At 36.8% G+C, this 18,918-nt stretch overlaps 18 non-coding genes across 18 annotated transcripts; all 18 read right to left on the bottom strand.

The window, feature by feature from the left end:
- Positions 1–1,621: 1,621 nt before the first annotated feature.
- Positions 1,622–1,704, bottom strand: TRNAL-CAG (transfer RNA leucine (anticodon CAG)). Its single transcript has one exon. It is a non-coding gene; the product is annotated as a tRNA-Leu (tRNA).
- An 819-nt stretch (positions 1,705–2,523) lies between these two features.
- On the bottom strand, positions 2,524–2,606 carry TRNAL-CAG (transfer RNA leucine (anticodon CAG)). Its single transcript has one exon. It is a non-coding gene; the product is annotated as a tRNA-Leu (tRNA).
- An 819-nt stretch (positions 2,607–3,425) lies between these two features.
- TRNAL-CAG (transfer RNA leucine (anticodon CAG)) lies at positions 3,426–3,508 on the bottom strand. The gene has a single exon. It is a non-coding gene; the product is annotated as a tRNA-Leu (tRNA).
- Positions 3,509–4,327: 819 nt separating this feature from the next.
- TRNAL-CAG (transfer RNA leucine (anticodon CAG)) lies at positions 4,328–4,410 on the bottom strand. The gene has a single exon. It is a non-coding gene; the product is annotated as a tRNA-Leu (tRNA).
- An 819-nt stretch (positions 4,411–5,229) lies between these two features.
- Positions 5,230–5,312, bottom strand: TRNAL-CAG (transfer RNA leucine (anticodon CAG)). Its single transcript has one exon. It is a non-coding gene; the product is annotated as a tRNA-Leu (tRNA).
- Positions 5,313–6,131: 819 nt separating this feature from the next.
- Positions 6,132–6,214, bottom strand: TRNAL-CAG (transfer RNA leucine (anticodon CAG)). Its single transcript has one exon. It is a non-coding gene; the product is annotated as a tRNA-Leu (tRNA).
- A 2,622-nt stretch (positions 6,215–8,836) lies between these two features.
- Positions 8,837–8,919, bottom strand: TRNAL-CAG (transfer RNA leucine (anticodon CAG)). The gene has a single exon. It is a non-coding gene; the product is annotated as a tRNA-Leu (tRNA).
- An 819-nt stretch (positions 8,920–9,738) lies between these two features.
- TRNAL-CAG (transfer RNA leucine (anticodon CAG)) lies at positions 9,739–9,821 on the bottom strand. Its single transcript has one exon. It is a non-coding gene; the product is annotated as a tRNA-Leu (tRNA).
- Positions 9,822–10,640: 819 nt separating this feature from the next.
- Positions 10,641–10,723, bottom strand: TRNAL-CAG (transfer RNA leucine (anticodon CAG)). Its single transcript has one exon. It is a non-coding gene; the product is annotated as a tRNA-Leu (tRNA).
- Positions 10,724–11,542: 819 nt separating this feature from the next.
- TRNAL-CAG (transfer RNA leucine (anticodon CAG)) lies at positions 11,543–11,625 on the bottom strand. The gene has a single exon. It is a non-coding gene; the product is annotated as a tRNA-Leu (tRNA).
- Positions 11,626–12,444: 819 nt separating this feature from the next.
- Positions 12,445–12,527, bottom strand: TRNAL-CAG (transfer RNA leucine (anticodon CAG)). The gene has a single exon. It is a non-coding gene; the product is annotated as a tRNA-Leu (tRNA).
- An 819-nt stretch (positions 12,528–13,346) lies between these two features.
- TRNAL-CAG (transfer RNA leucine (anticodon CAG)) lies at positions 13,347–13,429 on the bottom strand. Its single transcript has one exon. It is a non-coding gene; the product is annotated as a tRNA-Leu (tRNA).
- Positions 13,430–14,248: 819 nt separating this feature from the next.
- On the bottom strand, positions 14,249–14,331 carry TRNAL-CAG (transfer RNA leucine (anticodon CAG)). The gene has a single exon. It is a non-coding gene; the product is annotated as a tRNA-Leu (tRNA).
- Positions 14,332–15,150: 819 nt separating this feature from the next.
- Positions 15,151–15,233, bottom strand: TRNAL-CAG (transfer RNA leucine (anticodon CAG)). The gene has a single exon. It is a non-coding gene; the product is annotated as a tRNA-Leu (tRNA).
- Positions 15,234–16,051: 818 nt separating this feature from the next.
- TRNAL-CAG (transfer RNA leucine (anticodon CAG)) lies at positions 16,052–16,134 on the bottom strand. Its single transcript has one exon. It is a non-coding gene; the product is annotated as a tRNA-Leu (tRNA).
- An 819-nt stretch (positions 16,135–16,953) lies between these two features.
- Positions 16,954–17,036, bottom strand: TRNAL-CAG (transfer RNA leucine (anticodon CAG)). The gene has a single exon. It is a non-coding gene; the product is annotated as a tRNA-Leu (tRNA).
- Positions 17,037–17,855: 819 nt separating this feature from the next.
- On the bottom strand, positions 17,856–17,938 carry TRNAL-CAG (transfer RNA leucine (anticodon CAG)). The gene has a single exon. It is a non-coding gene; the product is annotated as a tRNA-Leu (tRNA).
- Positions 17,939–18,757: 819 nt separating this feature from the next.
- TRNAL-CAG (transfer RNA leucine (anticodon CAG)) lies at positions 18,758–18,840 on the bottom strand. Its single transcript has one exon. It is a non-coding gene; the product is annotated as a tRNA-Leu (tRNA).
- Between the last annotated feature and the right edge of the window lie 78 nt (positions 18,841–18,918).

Genomic DNA, 18,918 nt, shown 5'->3' with positions numbered 1-18,918 from the left:
GGTACAAATTGATTTTACAATCATTTGCACAGAAATATGTTCCTACTTGGCTAAATGACAGACATCTTGTACAAATAACATCGAAAAAGCTTTTTTAGTCATAGTTTAGCTTTTTCTAATTTGAATTTCCAATTGAATTTGGTATATGATGTACTTTTTTTCCCAATTCTTACAATGTCATGGGTTAAGACAGTATAGTTTTCTTTTAATTTTCAGCATTGGGAAGCTTGTGCCAGAGTTTGTTGCTTAATCCATATTCATGCACCATTGAAATAGAATTTGGGAATCTTTAAAGAGCTGGCTAATGAATTTGGCTTATATGCTTGGTAGGATTGCTTTGTGGCGACACCAGTGGGATTTGAGGCCATGAGCTCTGCTTTACAAGAGCAATGCTCTGACCAATAATCATTGGAGCCCTCATTCGTAATGTGGAAGGTATTTTATCTTGCAAGGAAAATATATGAGGAAATGTAGATGATAAAAATGTAATGGAATAGGAGATGGAAATCAGAAGTACGATTGAATACCTTATTTCCAAGGAAGGCTGCAACCTGAATTGTGGTTTGTTTCAAAGGGGTAATTATGTTGTGAGCGCTCGAGATTTCCGTGGTGGAAATTGAAACTGAGGTGTGAAGTGAGTGTTTGTCCAATTTTTAGGATGTTTTGTTACCTTTAAATTAGTATGAGGATATATAGAAGAAAGATAAAATGTAACCTTACTGTCAGGAGTGGGATTTGAACCCACGCCTCCAGGAGAGACTTCGACCTGAACGCAGCGCCTTAGACCGTTTGGCCATCCTGACATACAAAAGCTTAGGTTTTCGAAAAGTTGAATATAACAAAAAAGACAGCATATAGCTCTGCTGTTTATGTTGCTGTTAAGACTTTTGATTTAAAGTATGGGTACAAATTGATTTTACAATCATTTGCACAGAAATATGTTCCTACTTGGCTAAATGACAGACATCTTGTACAAATAACATCGAAAAAGCTTTTTTAGTCATAGTTTAGCTTTTTCTAATTTGAATTTCCAATTGAATTTGGTATATGATGTACTTTTTTCCCAATTCTTACAATGTCATGGGTTAAGACAGTATAGTTTTCTTTTAATTTTCAGCATTGGGAAGCTTGTGCCAGAGTTTGTTGCTTAATCCATATTCATGCACCATTGAAATAGAATTTGGGAATCTTTAAAGAGCTGGCTAATGAATTTGGCTTATATGCTTGGTAGGATTGCTTTGTGGCGACACCAGTGGGATTTGAGGCCATGAGCTCTGCTTTACAAGAGCAATGCTCTGACCAATAATCATTGGAGCCCTCATTCGTAATGTGGAAGGTATTTTATCTTGCAAGGAAAATATATGAGGAAATGTAGATGATAAAAATGTAATGGAATAGGAGATGGAAATCAGAAGTACGATTGAAGACCTTATTTCCAAGGAAGGCTGCAACCTGAATTGTGGTTTGTTTCAAAGGGGTAATTATGTTGTGAGCGCTCGAGATTTCCGTGGTGGAAATTGAAACTGAGGTGTGAAGTGAGTGTTTGTCCAATTTTTAGGATGTTTTGTTACCTTTAAATTAGTATGAGGATATATAGAAGAAAGATAAAATGTAACCTTACTGTCAGGAGTGGGATTTGAACCCACGCCTCCAGGAGAGACTGCGACCTGAACGCAGCGCCTTAGACCGCTCGGCCATCCTGACATACAAAAGCTTAGGTTTTCGAAAAGTTGAATATAACAAAAAAGACAGCATATAGCTCTGCTGTTTATGTTGCTGTTAAGACTTTTGATTTAAAGTATGGGTACAAATTGATTTTACAATCATTTGCACAGAAATATGTTCCTACTTGGCTAAATGACAGACATCTTGTACAAATAACATCGAAAAAGCTTTTTTAGTCATAGTTTAGCTTTTTCTAATTTGAATTTCCAATTGAATTTGGTATATGATGTACTTTTTTTCCCAATTCTTACAATGTCATGGGTTAAGACAGTATAGTTTTCTTTTAATTTTCAGCATTGGGAAGCTTGTGCCAGAGTTTGTTGCTTAATCCATATTCATGCACCATTGAAATAGAATTTGGGAATCTTTAAAGAGCTGGCTAATGAATTTGGCTTATATGCTTGGTAGGATTGCTTTGTGGCGACACCAGTGGGATTTGAGGCCATGAGCTCTGCTTTACAAGAGCAATGCTCTGACCAATAATCATTGGAGCCCTCATTCGTAATGTGGAAGGTATTTTATCTTGCAAGGAAAATATATGAGGAAATGTAGATGATAAAAATGTAATGGAATAGGAGATGGAAATCAGAAGTACGATTGAAGACCTTATTTCCAAGGAAGGCTGCAACCTGAATTGTGGTTTGTTTCAAAGGGGTAATTATGTTGTGAGCGCTCGAGATTTCCGTGGTGGAAATTGAAACTGAGGTGTGAAGTGAGTGTTTGTCCAATTTTTAGGATGTTTTGTTACCTTTAAATTAGTATGAGGATATATAGAAGAAAGATAAAATGTAACCTTACTGTCAGGAGTGGGATTTGAACCCACGCCTCCAGGAGAGACTGCGACCTGAACGCAGCGCCTTAGACCGCTCGGCCATCCTGACATACAAAAGCTTAGGTTTTCGAAAAGTTGAATATAACAAAAAAGACAGCATATAGCTCTGCTGTTTATGTTGCTGTTAAGACTTTTGATTTAAAGTATGGGTACAAATTGATTTTACAATCATTTGCACAGAAATATGTTCCTACTTGGCTAAATGACAGACATCTTGTACAAATAACATCGAAAAAGCTTTTTTAGTCATAGTTTAGCTTTTTCTAATTTGAATTTCCAATTGAATTTGGTATATGATGTACTTTTTTTCCCAATTCTTACAATGTCATGGGTTAAGACAGTATAGTTTTCTTTTAATTTTCAGCATTGGGAAGCTTGTGCCAGAGTTTGTTGCTTAATCCATATTCATGCACCATTGAAATAGAATTTGGGAATCTTTAAAGAGCTGGCTAATGAATTTGGCTTATATGCTTGGTAGGATTGCTTTGTGGCGACACCAGTGGGATTTGAGGCCATGAGCTCTGCTTTACAAGAGCAATGCTCTGACCAATAATCATTGGAGCCCTCATTCGTAATGTGGAAGGTATTTTATCTTGCAAGGAAAATATATGAGGAAATGTAGATGATAAAAATGTAATGGAATAGGAGATGGAAATCAGAAGTACGATTGAAGACCTTATTTCCAAGGAAGGCTGCAACCTGAATTGTGGTTTGTTTCAAAGGGGTAATTATGTTGTGAGCGCTCGAGATTTCCGTGGTGGAAATTGAAACTGAGGTGTGAAGTGAGTGTTTGTCCAATTTTTAGGATGTTTTGTTACCTTTAAATTAGTATGAGGATATATAGAAGAAAGATAAAATGTAACCTTACTGTCAGGAGTGGGATTTGAACCCACGCCTCCAGGAGAGACTGCGACCTGAACGCAGCGCCTTAGACCGCTCGGCCATCCTGACATACAAAAGCTTAGGTTTTCGAAAAGTTGAATATAACAAAAAAGACAGCATATAGCTCTGCTGTTTATGTTGCTGTTAAGACTTTTGATTTAAAGTATGGGTACAAATTGATTTTACAATCATTTGCACAGAAATATGTTCCTACTTGGCTAAATGACAGACATCTTGTACAAATAACATCGAAAAAGCTTTTTTAGTCATAGTTTAGCTTTTTCTAATTTGAATTTCCAATTGAATTTGGTATATGATGTACTTTTTTTCCCAATTCTTACAATGTCATGGGTTAAGACAGTATAGTTTTCTTTTAATTTTCAGCATTGGGAAGCTTGTGCCAGAGTTTGTTGCTTAATCCATATTCATGCACCATTGAAATAGAATTTGGGAATCTTTAAAGAGCTGGCTAATGAATTTGGCTTATATGCTTGGTAGGATTGCTTTGTGGCGACACCAGTGGGATTTGAGGCCATGAGCTCTGCTTTACAAGAGCAATGCTCTGACCAATAATCATTGGAGCCCTCATTCGTAATGTGGAAGGTATTTTATCTTGCAAGGAAAATATATGAGGAAATGTAGATGATAAAAATGTAATGGAATAGGAGATGGAAATCAGAAGTACGATTGAAGACCTTATTTCCAAGGAAGGCTGCAACCTGAATTGTGGTTTGTTTCAAAGGGGTAATTATGTTGTGAGCGCTCGAGATTTCCGTGGTGGAAATTGAAACTGAGGTGTGAAGTGAGTGTTTGTCCAATTTTTAGGATGTTTTGTTACCTTTAAATTAGTATGAGGATATATAGAAGAAAGATAAAATGTAACCTTACTGTCAGGAGTGGGATTTGAACCCACGCCTCCAGGAGAGACTGCGACCTGAACGCAGCGCCTTAGACCGCTCGGCCATCCTGACATACAAAAGCTTAGGTTTTCGAAAAGTTGAATATAACAAAAAAGACAGCATATAGCTCTGCTGTTTATGTTGCTGTTAAGACTTTTGATTTAAAGTATGGGTACAAATTGATTTTACAATCATTTGCACAGAAATATGTTCCTACTTGGCTAAATGACAGACATCTTGTACAAATAACATCGAAAAAGCTTTTTTAGTCATAGTTTAGCTTTTTCTAATTTGAATTTCCAATTGAATTTGGTATATGATGTACTTTTTTTCCCAATTCTTACAATGTCATGGGTTAAGACAGTATAGTTTTCTTTTAATTTTCAGCATTGGGAAGCTTGTGCCAGAGTTTGTTGCTTAATCCATATTCATGCACCATTGAAATAGAATTTGGGAATCTTTAAAGAGCTGGCTAATGAATTTGGCTTATATGCTTGGTAGGATTGCTTTGTGGCGACACCAGTGGGATTTGAGGCCATGAGCTCTGCTTTACAAGAGCAATGCTCTGACCAATAATCATTGGAGCCCTCATTCGTAATGTGGAAGGTATTTTATCTTGCAAGGAAAATATATGAGGAAATGTAGATGATAAAAATGTAATGGAATAGGAGATGGAAATCAGAAGTACGATTGAAGACCTTATTTCCAAGGAAGGCTGCAACCTGAATTGTGGTTTGTTTCAAAGGGGTAATTATGTTGTGAGCGCTCGAGATTTCCGTGGTGGAAATTGAAACTGAGGTGTGAAGTGAGTGTTTGTCCAATTTTTAGGATGTTTTGTTACCTTTAAATTAGTATGAGGATATATAGAAGAAAGATAAAATGTAACCTTACTGTCAGGAGTGGGATTTGAACCCACGCCTCCAGGAGAGACTGCGACCTGAACGCAGCGCCTTAGACCGCTCGGCCATCCTGACATACAAATGCTTAGGTTTTCGAAAAGTTGAATATAACAAAAAAGACAGCATATAGCTCTGCTGTTTATGTTGCTGTTAAGACTTTTGATTTAAAGTATGGGTACAAATTGATTTTACAATCATTTGCACAGAAATATGTTCCTACTTGGCTAAATGACAGACATCTTGTACAAATAACATCGAAAAAGCTTTTTTAGTCATAGTTTAGCTTTTTCTAATTTGAATTTCCAATTGAATTTGGTATATGATGTACTTTTTTTCCCAATTCTTACAATGTCATGGGTTAAGACAGTATAGTTTTCTTTTAATTTTCAGCATTGGGAAGCTTGTGCCAGAGTTTGTTGCTTAATCCATATTCATGCACCATTGAAATAGAATTTGGGAATCTTTAAAGAGCTGGCTAATGAATTTGGCTTATATGCTTGGTAGGATTGCTTTGTGGCGACACCAGTGGGATTTGAGGCCATGAGCTCTGCTTTACAAGAGCAATGCTCTGACCAATAATCATTGGAGCCCTCATTCGTAATGTGGAAGGTATTTTATCTTGCAAGGAAAATATATGAGGAAATGTAGATGATAAAAATGTAATGGAATAGGAGATGGAAATCAGAAGTACGATTGAAGACCTTATTTCCAAGGAAGGCTGCAACCTGAATTGTGGTTTGTTTCAAAGGGGTAATTATGTTGTGAGCGCTCGAGATTTCCGTGGTGGAAATTGAAACTGAGGTGTGAAGTGAGTGTTTGTCCAATTTTTAGGATGTTTTGTTACCTTTAAATTAGTATGAGGATATATAGAAGAAAGATAAAATGTAACCTTACTGTCAGGAGTGGGATTTGAACCCACGCCTCCAGGAGAGACTGCGACCTGAACGCAACGCCTTAGACCGCTCGGCCATCCTGACATACAAAAGCTTAGGTTTTCGAAAAGTTGAATATAACAAAAAAGACAGCATATAGCTCTGCTGTTTATGTTGCTGTTAAGACTTTTGATTTAAAGTATGGGTACAAATTGATTTTACAATCATTTGCACAGAAATATGTTCCTACTTGGCTAAATGACAGACATCTTGTACAAATAACATCGAAAAAGCTTTTTTAGTCATAGTTTAGCTTTTTCTAATTTGAATTTCCAATTGAATTTGGTATATGATGTACTTTTTTTCCCAATTCTTACAATGTCATGGGTTAAGACAGTATAGTTTTCTTTTAATTTTCAGCATTGGGAAGCTTGTGCCAGAGTTTGTTGCTTAATCCATATTCATGCACCATTGAAATAGAATTTGGGAATCTTTAAAGAGCTGGCTAATGAATTTGGCTTATATGCTTAGTAGGATTGCTTTGTGGCGACACCAGTGGGATTTGAGGCCATGAGCTCTGCTTTACAAGAGCAATGCTCTGACCAATAATCATTGGAGCCCTCATTCGTAATGTGGAAGGTATTTTATCTTGCAAGGAAAATATATGAGGAAATGTAGATGATAAAAATGTAATGGAATAGGAGATGGAAATCAGAAGTACGATTGAAGACCTTATTTCCAAGGAAGGCTGCAACCTGAATTGTGGTTTGTTTCAAAGGGGTAATTATGTTGTGAGCGCTCGAGATTTCCGTGGTGGAAATTGAAACTGAGGTGTGAAGTGAGTGTTTGTCCAATTTTTAGGATGTTTTGTTACCTTTAAATTAGTATGAGGATATATAGAAGAAAGATAAAATGTAACCTTACTGTCAGGAGTGGGATTTGAACCCACGCCTCCAGGAGAGACTGCGACCTGAACGCAGCGCCTTAGACCGCTCGACCATCCTGACATACGAAAGCTTAGGTTTTCGAAAAGTTGAATATAACAAAAAAGACAGCATATAGCTCTGCTGTTTATGTTGCTGTTAAGACTTTTGATTTAAAGTATGGGTACAAATTGATTTTACAATCATTTGCACAGAAATATGTTCCTACTTGGCTAAATGACAGACATCTTGTACAAATAACATCGAAAAAGCTTTTTTAGTCATAGTTTAGCTTTTTCTAATTTGAATTTCCAATTGAATTTGGTATATGATGTACTTTTTTTCCCAATTCTTACAATGTCATGGGTTAAGACAGTATAGTTTTCTTTTAATTTTCAGCATTGGGAAGCTTGTGCCAGAGTTTGTTGCTTAATCCATATTCATGCACCATTGAAATAGAATTTGGGAATCTTTAAAGAGCTGGCTAATGAATTTGGCTTATATGCTTGGTAGGATTGCTTTGTGGCGACACCAGTGGGATTTGAGGCCATGAGCTCTGCTTTACAAGAGCAATGCTCTGACCAATAATCATTGGAGCCCTCATTCGTAATGTGGAAGGTATTTTATCTTGCAAGGAAAATATATGAGGAAATGTAGATGATAAAAATGTAATGGAATAGGAGATGGAAATCAGAAGTACGATTGAATACCTTATTTCCAAGGAAGGCTGCAACCTGAATTGTGGTTTGTTTCAAAGGGGTAATTATGTTGTGAGCGCTCGAGATTTCCGTGGTGGAAATTGAAACTGAGGTGTGAAGTGAGTGTTTGTCCAATTTTTAGGATGTTTTGTTACCTTTAAATTAGTATGAGGATATATAGAAGAAAGATAAAATGTAACCTTACTGTCAGGAGTGGGATTTGAACCCACGCCTCCAGGAGAGACTTCGACCTGAACGCAGCGCCTTAGACCGTTTGGCCATCCTGACATACAAAAGCTTAGGTTTTCGAAAAGTTGAATATAACAAAAAAGACAGCATATAGCTCTGCTGTTTATGTTGCTGTTAAGACTTTTGATTTAAAGTATGGGTACAAATTGATTTTACAATCATTTGCACAGAAATATGTTCCTACTTGGCTAAATGACAGACATCTTGTACAAATAACATCGAAAAAGCTTTTTTAGTCATAGTTTAGCTTTTTCTAATTTGAATTTCCAATTGAATTTGGTATATGATGTACTTTTTTCCCAATTCTTACAATGTCATGGGTTAAGACAGTATAGTTTTCTTTTAATTTTCAGCATTGGGAAGCTTGTGCCAGAGTTTGTTGCTTAATCCATATTCATGCACCATTGAAATAGAATTTGGGAATCTTTAAAGAGCTGGCTAATGAATTTGGCTTATATGCTTGGTAGGATTGCTTTGTGGCGACACCAGTGGGATTTGAGGCCATGAGCTCTGCTTTACAAGAGCAATGCTCTGACCAATAATCATTGGAGCCCTCATTCGTAATGTGGAAGGTATTTTATCTTGCAAGGAAAATATATGAGGAAATGTAGATGATAAAAATGTAATGGAATAGGAGATGGAAATCAGAAGTACGATTGAAGACCTTATTTCCAAGGAAGGCTGCAACCTGAATTGTGGTTTGTTTCAAAGGGGTAATTATGTTGTGAGCGCTCGAGATTTCCGTGGTGGAAATTGAAACTGAGGTGTGAAGTGAGTGTTTGTCCAATTTTTAGGATGTTTTGTTACCTTTAAATTAGTATGAGGATATATAGAAGAAAGATAAAATGTAACCTTACTGTCAGGAGTGGGATTTGAACCCACGCCTCCAGGAGAGACTGCGACCTGAACGCAGCGCCTTAGACCGCTCGGCCATCCTGACATACAAAAGCTTAGGTTTTCGAAAAGTTGAATATAACAAAAAAGACAGCATATAGCTCTGCTGTTTATGTTGCTGTTAAGACTTTTGATTTAAAGTATGGGTACAAATTGATTTTACAATCATTTGCACAGAAATATGTTCCTACTTGGCTAAATGACAGACATCTTGTACAAATAACATCGAAAAAGCTTTTTTAGTCATAGTTTAGCTTTTTCTAATTTGAATTTCCAATTGAATTTGGTATATGATGTACTTTTTTTCCCAATTCTTACAATGTCATGGGTTAAGACAGTATAGTTTTCTTTTAATTTTCAGCATTGGGAAGCTTGTGCCAGAGTTTGTTGCTTAATCCATATTCATGCACCATTGAAATAGAATTTGGGAATCTTTAAAGAGCTGGCTAATGAATTTGGCTTATATGCTTGGTAGGATTGCTTTGTGGCGACACCAGTGGGATTTGAGGCCATGAGCTCTGCTTTACAAGAGCAATGCTCTGACCAATAATCATTGGAGCCCTCATTCGTAATGTGGAAGGTATTTTATCTTGCAAGGAAAATATATGAGGAAATGTAGATGATAAAAATGTAATGGAATAGGAGATGGAAATCAGAAGTACGATTGAAGACCTTATTTCCAAGGAAGGCTGCAACCTGAATTGTGGTTTGTTTCAAAGGGGTAATTATGTTGTGAGCGCTCGAGATTTCCGTGGTGGAAATTGAAACTGAGGTGTGAAGTGAGTGTTTGTCCAATTTTTAGGATGTTTTGTTACCTTTAAATTAGTATGAGGATATATAGAAGAAAGATAAAAACTAACCTTACTGTCAGGAGTGGGATTTGAACCCACGCCTCCAGGAGAGACTGCGACCTGAACGCAGCGCCTTAGACCGCTCGGCCATCCTGACATACAAAAGCTTAGGTTTTCGAAAAGTTGAATATAACAAAAAAGACAGCATATAGCTCTGCTGTTTATGTTGCTGTTAAGACTTTTGATTTAAAGTATGGGTACAAATTGATTTTACAATCATTTGCACAGAAATATGTTCCTACTTGGCTAAATGACAGACATCTTGTACAAATAACATCGAAAAAGCTTTTTTAGTCATAGTTTAGCTTTTTCTAATTTGAATTTCCAATTGAATTTGGTATATGATGTACTTTTTTTCCCAATTCTTACAATGTCATGGGTTAAGACAGTATAGTTTTCTTTTAATTTTCAGCATTGGGAAGCTTGTGCCAGAGTTTGTTGCTTAATCCATATTCATGCACCATTGAAATAGAATTTGGGAATCTTTAAAGAGCTGGCTAATGAATTTGGCTTATATGCTTGGTAGGATTGCTTTGTGGCGACACCAGTGGGATTTGAGGCCATGAGCTCTGCTTTACAAGAGCAATGCTCTGACCAATAATCATTGGAGCCCTCATTCGTAATGTGGAAGGTATTTTATCTTGCAAGGAAAATATATGAGGAAATGTAGATGATAAAAATGTAATGGAATAGGAGATGGAAATCAGAAGTACGATTGAAGACCTTATTTCCAAGGAAGGCTGCAACCTGAATTGTGGTTTGTTTCAAAGGGGTAATTATGTTGTGAGCGCTCGAGATTTCCGTGGTGGAAATTGAAACTGAGGTGTGAAGTGAGTGTTTGTCCAATTTTTAGGATGTTTTGTTACCTTTAAATTAGTATGAGGATATATAGAAGAAAGATAAAATGTAACCTTACTGTCAGGAGTGGGATTTGAACCCACGCCTCCAGGAGAGACTGCGACCTGAACGCAGCGCCTTAGACCGCTCGGCCATCCTGACATACAAAAGCTTAGGTTTTCGAAAAGTTGAATATAACAAAAAAGACAGCATATAGCTCTGCTGTTTATGTTGCTGTTAAGACTTTTGATTTAAAGTATGGGTACAAATTGATTTTACAATCATTTGCACAGAAATATGTTCCTACTTGGCTAAATGACAGACATCTTGTACAAATAACATCGAAAAAGCTTTTTTAGTCATAGTTTAGCTTTTTCTAATTTGAATTTCCAATTGAATTTGGTATATGATGTACTTTTTTTCCCAATTCTTACAATGTCATGGGTTAAGACAGTATAGTTTTCTTTTAATTTTCAGCATTGGGAAGCTTGTGCCAGAGTTTGTTGCTTAATCCATATTCATGCACCATTGAAATAGAATTTGGGAATCTTTAAAGAGCTGGCTAATGAATTTGGCTTATATGCTTGGTAGGATTGCTTTGTGGCGACACCAGTGGGATTTGAGGCCATGAGCTCTGCTTTACAAGAGCAATGCTCTGACCAATAATCATTGGAGCCCTCATTCGTAATGTGGAAGGTATTTTATCTTGCAAGGAAAATATATGAGGAAATGTAGATGATAAAAATGTAATGGAATAGGAGATGGAAATCAGAAGTACGATTGAAGACCTTATTTCCAAGGAAGGCTGCAACCTGAATTGTGGTTTGTTTCAAAGGGGTAATTATGTTGTGAGCGCTCGAGATTTCCGTGGTGGAAATTGAAACTGAGGTGTGAAGTGAGTGTTTGTCCAATTTTTAGGATGTTTTGTTACCTTTAAATTAGTATGAGGATATATAGAAGAAAGATAAAATGTAACCTTACTGTCAGGAGTGGGATTTGAACCCACGCCTCCAGGAGAGACTGCGACCTGAACGCAGCGCCTTAGACCGCTCGGCCATCCTGACATACAAAAGCTTAGGTTTTCGAAAAGTTGAATATAACAAAAAAGACAGCATATAGCTCTGCTGTTTATGTTGCTGTTAAGACTTTTGATTTAAAGTATGGGTACAAATTGATTTTACAATCATTTGCACAGAAATATGTTCCTACTTGGCTAAATGACAGACATCTTGTACAAATAACATCGAAAAAGCTTTTTTAGTCATAGTTTAGCTTTTTCTAATTTGAATTTCCAATTGAATTTGGTATATGATGTACTTTTTTTCCCAATTCTTACAATGTCATGGGTTAAGACAGTATAGTTTTCTTTTAATTTTCAGCATTGGGAAGCTTGTGCCAGAGTTTGTTGCTTAATCCATATTCATGCACCATTGAAATAGAATTTGGGAATCTTTAAAGAGCTGGCTAATGAATTTGGCTTATATGCTTGGTAGGATTGCTTTGTGGCGACACCAGTGGGATTTGAGGCCATGAGCTCTGCTTTACAAGAGCAATGCTCTGACCAATAATCATTGGAGCCCTCATTCGTAATGTGGAAGGTATTTTATCTTGCAAGGAAAATATATGAGGAAATGTAGATGATAAAAATGTAATGGAATAGGAGATGGAAATCAGAAGTACGATTGAAGACCTTATTTCCAAGGAAGGCTGCAACCTGAATTGTGGTTTGTTTCAAAGGGGTAATTATGTTGTGAGCGCTCGAGATTTCCGTGGTGGAAATTGAAACTGAGGTGTGAAGTGAGTGTTTGTCCAATTTTTAGGATGTTTTGTTACCTTTAAATTAGTATGAGGATATATAGAAGAAAGATAAAATGTAACCTTACTGTCAGGAGTGGGATTTGAACCCACGCCTCCAGGAGAGACTGCGACCTGAACGCAGCGCCTTAGACCGCTCGGCCATCCTGACATACAAAAGCTTAGGTTTTCGAAAAGTTGAATATAACAAAAAAGACAGCATATAGCTCTGCTGTTTATGTTGCTGTTAAGACTTTTGATTTAAAGTATGGGTACAAATTGATTTTACAATCATTTGCACAGAAATATGTTCCTACTTGGCTAAATGACAGACATCTTGTACAAATAACATCGAAAAAGCTTTTTTAGTCATAGTTTAGCTTTTTCTAATTTGAATTTCCAATTGAATTTGGTATATGATGTACTTTTTTTCCCAATTCTTACAATGTCATGGGTTAAGACAGTATAGTTTTCTTTTAATTTTCAGCATTGGGAAGCTTGTGCCAGAGTTTGTTGCTTAATCCATATTCATGCACCATTGAAATAGAATTTGGGAATCTTTAAAGAGCTGGCTAATGAATTTGGCTTATATGCTTGGTAGGATTGCTTTGTGGCGACACCAGTGGGATTTGAGGCCATGAGCTCTGCTTTACAAGAGCAATGCTCTGACCAATAATCATTGGAGCCCTCATTCGTAATGTGGAAGGTATTTTATCTTGCAAGGAAAATATATGAGGAAATGTAGATGATAAAAATGTAATGGAATAGGAGATGGAAATCAGAAGTACGATTGAAGACCTTATTTCCAAGGAAGGCTGCAACCTGAATTGTGGTTTGTTTCAAAGGGGTAATTATGTTGTGAGCGCTCGAGATTTCCGTGGTGGAAATTGAAACTGAGGTGTGAAGTGAGTGTTTGTCCAATTTTTAGGATGTTTTGTTACCTTTAAATTAGTATGAGGATATATAGAAGAAAGATAAAATGTAACCTTACTGTCAGGAGTGGGATTTGAACCCACGCCTCCAGGAGAGACTGCGACCTGAACGCAGCGCCTTAGACCGCTCGGCCATCCTGACATACAAATGCTTAGGTTTTCGAAAAGTTGAATATAACAAAAAAGACAGCATATAGCTCTGCTGTTTATGTTGCTGTTAAGACTTTTGATTTAAAGTATGGGTACAAATTGATTTTACAATCATTTGCACAGAAATATGTTCCTACTTGGCTAAATGACAGACATCTTGTACAAATAACATCGAAAAAGCTTTTTTAGTCATAGTTTAGCTTTTTCTAATTTGAATTTCCAATTGAATTTGGTATATGATGTACTTTTTTTCCCAATTCTTACAATGTCATGGGTTAAGACAGTATAGTTTTCTTTTAATTTTCAGCATTGGGAAGCTTGTGCCAGAGTTTGTTGCTTAATCCATATTCATGCACCATTGAAATAGAATTTGGGAATCTTTAAAGAGCTGGCTAATGAATTTGGCTTATATGCTTGGTAGGATTGCTTTGTGGCGACACCAGTGGGATTTGAGGCCATGAGCTCTGCTTTACAAGAGCAATGCTCTGACCAATAATCATTGGAGCCCTCATTCGTAATGTGGAAGGTATTTTATCTTGCAAGGAAAATATATGAGGAAATGTAGATGATAAAAATGTAATGGAATAGGAGATGGAAATCAGAAGTACGATTGAAGACCTTATTTCCAAGGAAGGCTGCAACCTGAATTGTGGTTTGTTTCAAAGGGGTAATTATGTTGTGAGCGCTCGAGATTTCCGTGGTGGAAATTGAAACTGAGGTGTGAAGTGAGTGTTTGTCCAATTTTTAGGATGTTTTGTTACCTTTAAATTAGTATGAGGATATATAGAAGAAAGATAAAATGTAACCTTACTGTCAGGAGTGGGATTTGAACCCACGCCTCCAGGAGAGACTGCGACCTGAACGCAGCGCCTTAGACCGCTCGGCCATCCTGACATACAAATGCTTAGGTTTTCGAAAAGTTGAATATAACAAAAAAGACAGCATATAGCTCTGCTGTTTATGTTGCTGTTAAGACTTTTGATTTAAAGTATGGGTACAAATTGATTTTACAATCATTTGCACAGAAATATGTTCCTACTTGGCTAAATGACAGACATCTTGTACAAATAACATCGAAAAAGCTTTTTTAGTCATAGTTTAGCTTTTTCTAATTTGAATTTCCAATTGAATTTGGTATATGATGTACTTTTTTTCCCAATTCTTACAATGTCATGGGTTAAGACAGTATAGTTTTCTTTTAATTTTCAGCATTGGGAAGCTTGTGCCAGAGTTTGTTGCTTAATCCATATTCATGCACCATTGAAATAGAATTTGGGAATCTTTAAAGAGCTGGCTAATGAATTTGGCTTATATGCTTGGTAGGATTGCTTTGTGGCGACACCAGTGGGATTTGAGGCCATGAGCTCTGCTTTACAAGAGCAATGCTCTGACCAATAATCATTGGAGCCCTCATTCGTAATGTGGAAGGTATTTTATCTTGCAAGGAAAATATATGAGGAAATGTAGATGATAAAAATGTAATGGAATAGGAGATGGAAATCAGAAGTACGATTGAAGACCTTATTTCCAAGGAAGGCTGCAACCTGAATTGTGGTTTGTTTCAAAGGGGTAATTATGTTGTGAGCGCTCGAGATTTCCGTGGTGGAAATTGAAACTGAGGTGTGAAGTGAGTGTTTGTCCAATTTTTAGGATGTTTTGTTACCTTTAAATTAGTATGAGGATATATAGAAGAAAGATAAAATGTAACCTTACTGTCAGGAGTGGGATTTGAACCCACGCCTCCAGGAGAGACTGCGACCTGAACGCAACGCCTTAGACCGCTCGGCCATCCTGACATACAAAAGCTTAGGTTTTCGAAAAGTTGAATATAACAAAAAAGACAGCATATAGCTCTGCTGTTTATGTTGCTGTTAAGACTTTTGATTTAAAGTATGGGTACAAATTGATTTTACAATCATTTGCACAGAAATATGTTCCTACTTGGCTAAATGACAGACATCTTGTACAAATAACATCGAAAAAGCTTTTTTAGTCATAGTTTAGCTTTTTCTAATTTGAATTTCCAATTGAATTTGGTATATGATGTACTTTTTTCCCAATTCTTACAATGTCATGGGTTAAGACAGTATAGTTTTCTTTTAATTTTCAGCATTGGGAAGCTTGTGCCAGAGTTTGTTGCTTAATCCATATTCATGCACCATTGAAATAGAATTTGGGAATCTTTAAAGAGCTGGCTAATGAATTTGGCTTATATGCTTGGTAGGATTGCTTTGTGGCGACACCAGTGGGATTTGAGGCCATGAGCTCTGCTTTACAAGAGCAATGCTCTGACCAATAATCATTGGAGCCCTCATTCGTAATGTGGAAGGTATTTTATCTTGCAAGGAAAATATATGAGGAAATGTAGATGATAAAAATGTAATGGAATAGGAGATGGAAATCAGAAGTACGATTGAAGACCTTATTTCCAAGGAAGGCTGCAACCTGAATTGTGGTTTGTTTCAAAGGGGTAATTATGTTGTGAGCGCTCGAGATTTCCGTGGTGGAAATTGAAACTGAGGTGTGAAGTGAGTGTTTGTCCAATTTTTAGGATGTTTTGTTACCTTTAAATTAGTATGAGGATATATAGAAGAAAGATAAAATGTAACCTTACTGTCAGGAGTGGGATTTGAACCCACGCCTCCAGGAGAGACTGCGACCTGAACGCAGCGCCTTAGACCGCTCGGCCATCCTGACATACAAAAGCTTAGGTTTTCGAAAAGTTGAATATAACAAAAAAGACAGCATATAGCTCTGCTGTTTATGTTGCTGTTAAGACTTTTGATTTAAAGTATGGGTACAAATTGATTTTACAATCATTTGCACAGAAATATGTTCCTACTTGGCTAAATGACAGACATCTTGTACAAATAACATCGAAAAAGCTTTTTTAGTCATAGTTTAGCTTTTTCTAATTTGAATTTCCAATTGAATTTGGTATATGATGTACTTTTTTTCCCAATTCTTACAATGTCATGGGTTAAGACAGTATAGTTTTCTTTTAATTTTCAGCATTGGGAAGCTTGTGCCAGAGTTTGTTGCTTAATCCATATTCATGCACCATTGAAATAGAATTTGGGAATCTTTAAAGAGCTGGCTAATGAATTTGGCTTATATGCTTGGTAGGATTGCTTTGTGGCGACACCAGTGGGATTTGAGGCCATGAGCTCTGCTTTACAAGAGCAATGCTCTGACCAATAATCATTGGAGCCCTCATTCGTAATGTGGAAGGTATTTTATCTTGCAAGGAAAATATATGAGGAAATGTAGATGATAAAAATGTAATGGAATAGGAGATGGAAATCAGAAGTACGATTGAAGACCTTATTTCCAAGGAAGGCTGCAACCTGAATTGTGGTTTGTTTCAAAGGGGTAATTATGTTGTGAGCGCTCGAGATTTCCGTGGTGGAAATTGAAACTGAGGTGTGAAGTGAGTGTTTGTCCAATTTTTAGGATGTTTTGTTACCTTTAAATTAGTATGAGGATATATAGATGAAAGATAAAATGTAACCTTACTGTCAGGAGTGGGATTTGAACCCACGCCTCCAGGAGAGACTGCGACCTGAACGCAGCGCCTTAGACCGCTCGGCCATCCTGACATACAAAAGCTTAGGTTTTCGAAAAGTTGAATATAACAAAAAAGACAGCATATAGCTCTGCTGTTTATGTTGCTGTTAAGACTTTTGATTTAAAGTATGGGTACAAATTGATTTTACAATCATTTGCACAGAAATATGTTCCTACTTGGCTAAATGACAGACATCTTGTACAAATAACATCGAAAAAGCTTTTTTAGTCATAGTTTAGCTTTTTCTAATTTGAATTTCCAATTGAATTTGGTATATGATGTACTTTTTTTCCCAATTCTTACAATGTCATGGGTTAAGACAGTATAGTTTTCTTTTAATTTTCAGCATTGGGAAGCTTGTGCCAGAGTTTGTTGCTTAATCCATATTCATGCACCATTGAAATAGAATTTGGGAATCTTTAAAGAGCTGGCTAATGAATTTGGCTTATATGCTTGGTAGGATTGCTTTGTGGCGACACCAGTGGGATTTGAGGCCATGAGCTCTGCTTTACAAGAGCAATGCTCTGACCAATAATCATTGGAGCCCTCATTCGTAATGTGGAAGGTATTTTATCTTGCAAGGAAAATATATGAGGAAATGTAGATGATAAAAATGTAATGGAATAGGAGATGGAAATCAGAAGTACGATTGAAGACCTTATTTCCAAGGAAGGCTGCAACCTGAATTGTGGTTTGTTTCAAAGGGGTAATTATGTTGTGAGCGCTCGAGATTTCCGTGGTGGAAATTGAAACTGAGGTGTGAAGTGAGTGTTTGTCCAATTTTTAGGATGTTTTGTTACCTTTAAATTAGTATGAGGATATATAGAAGAAAGATAAAATGTAACCTTACTGTCAGGAGTGGGATTTGAACCCACGCCTCCAGGAGAGACTGCGACCTGAACGCAGCGCCTTAGACCGCTCGGCCATCCTGACATACAAAAGCTTAGGTTTTCGAAAAGTTGAATATAACAAAAAAGACAGCATATAGCTCTGCTGTTTATGTTGCTGTTAAGACTTTTGATTTAAAGTATGGGTACAAATTGATTTTACAATCATTTGCACAGAAATATGTTCCTACTTGGCTAAATGACAGACATCTTGTACAAATAACATCGAAAAAGCTTTTTTAGTCATAGTTTAGCTTTTTCTAATTTGAATTTCCAATTGAATTTGGTATATGATGTACTTTTTTTCCCAATTCTTACAATGTCATGGGTTAAGACAGTATAGTTTTCTTTTAATTTTCAGCATTGGGAAGCTTGTGCCAGAGTTTGTTGCTTAATCCATATTCATGCACCATTGAAATAGAATTTGGGAATCTTTAAAGAGCTGGCTAATGAATTTGGCTTATATGCTTGGTAGGATTGCTTTGTGGCGACACCAGTGGGATTTGAGGCCATGAGCTCTGCTTTACAAGAGCAATGCTCTGACCAATAATCATTGGAGCCCTCATTCGTAATGTGGAAGGTATTTTATCTTGCAAGGAAAATATATGAGGAAATGTAGATGATAAAAATGTAATGGAATAGGAGATGGAAATCAGAAGTACGATTGAAGACCTTATTTCCAAGGAAGGCTGCAACCTGAATTGTGGTTTGTTTCAAAGGGGTAATTATGTTGTGAGCGCTCGAGATTTCCGTGGTGGAAATTGAAACTGAGGTGTGAAGTGAGTGTTTGTCCAATTTTTAGGATGTTTTGTTACCTTTAAATTAGTATGAGGATATATAGAAGAAAGATAAAATGTAACCTTACTGTCAGGAGTGGGATTTGAACCCACGCCTCCAGGAGAGACTGCGACCTGAACGCAGCGCCTTAGACCGCTCGGCCATCCTGACATACAAAAGCTTAGGTTTTCGAAAAGTTGAATATAACAAAAAAGACAGCATATAGCTCTGCTGTTTATGTTGCTGTTA

The sequence above is a fragment of the Mixophyes fleayi genome, chromosome 1 (assembly GCF_038048845.1).
Source record: "Mixophyes fleayi isolate aMixFle1 chromosome 1, aMixFle1.hap1, whole genome shotgun sequence".
NCBI classification, from domain to species: domain Eukaryota; kingdom Metazoa; phylum Chordata; class Amphibia; order Anura; family Limnodynastidae; genus Mixophyes; species Mixophyes fleayi.
Note: the sequence above shows the minus strand (reverse complement) of the source record. Positions and strands in the feature narration are given on the sequence as shown.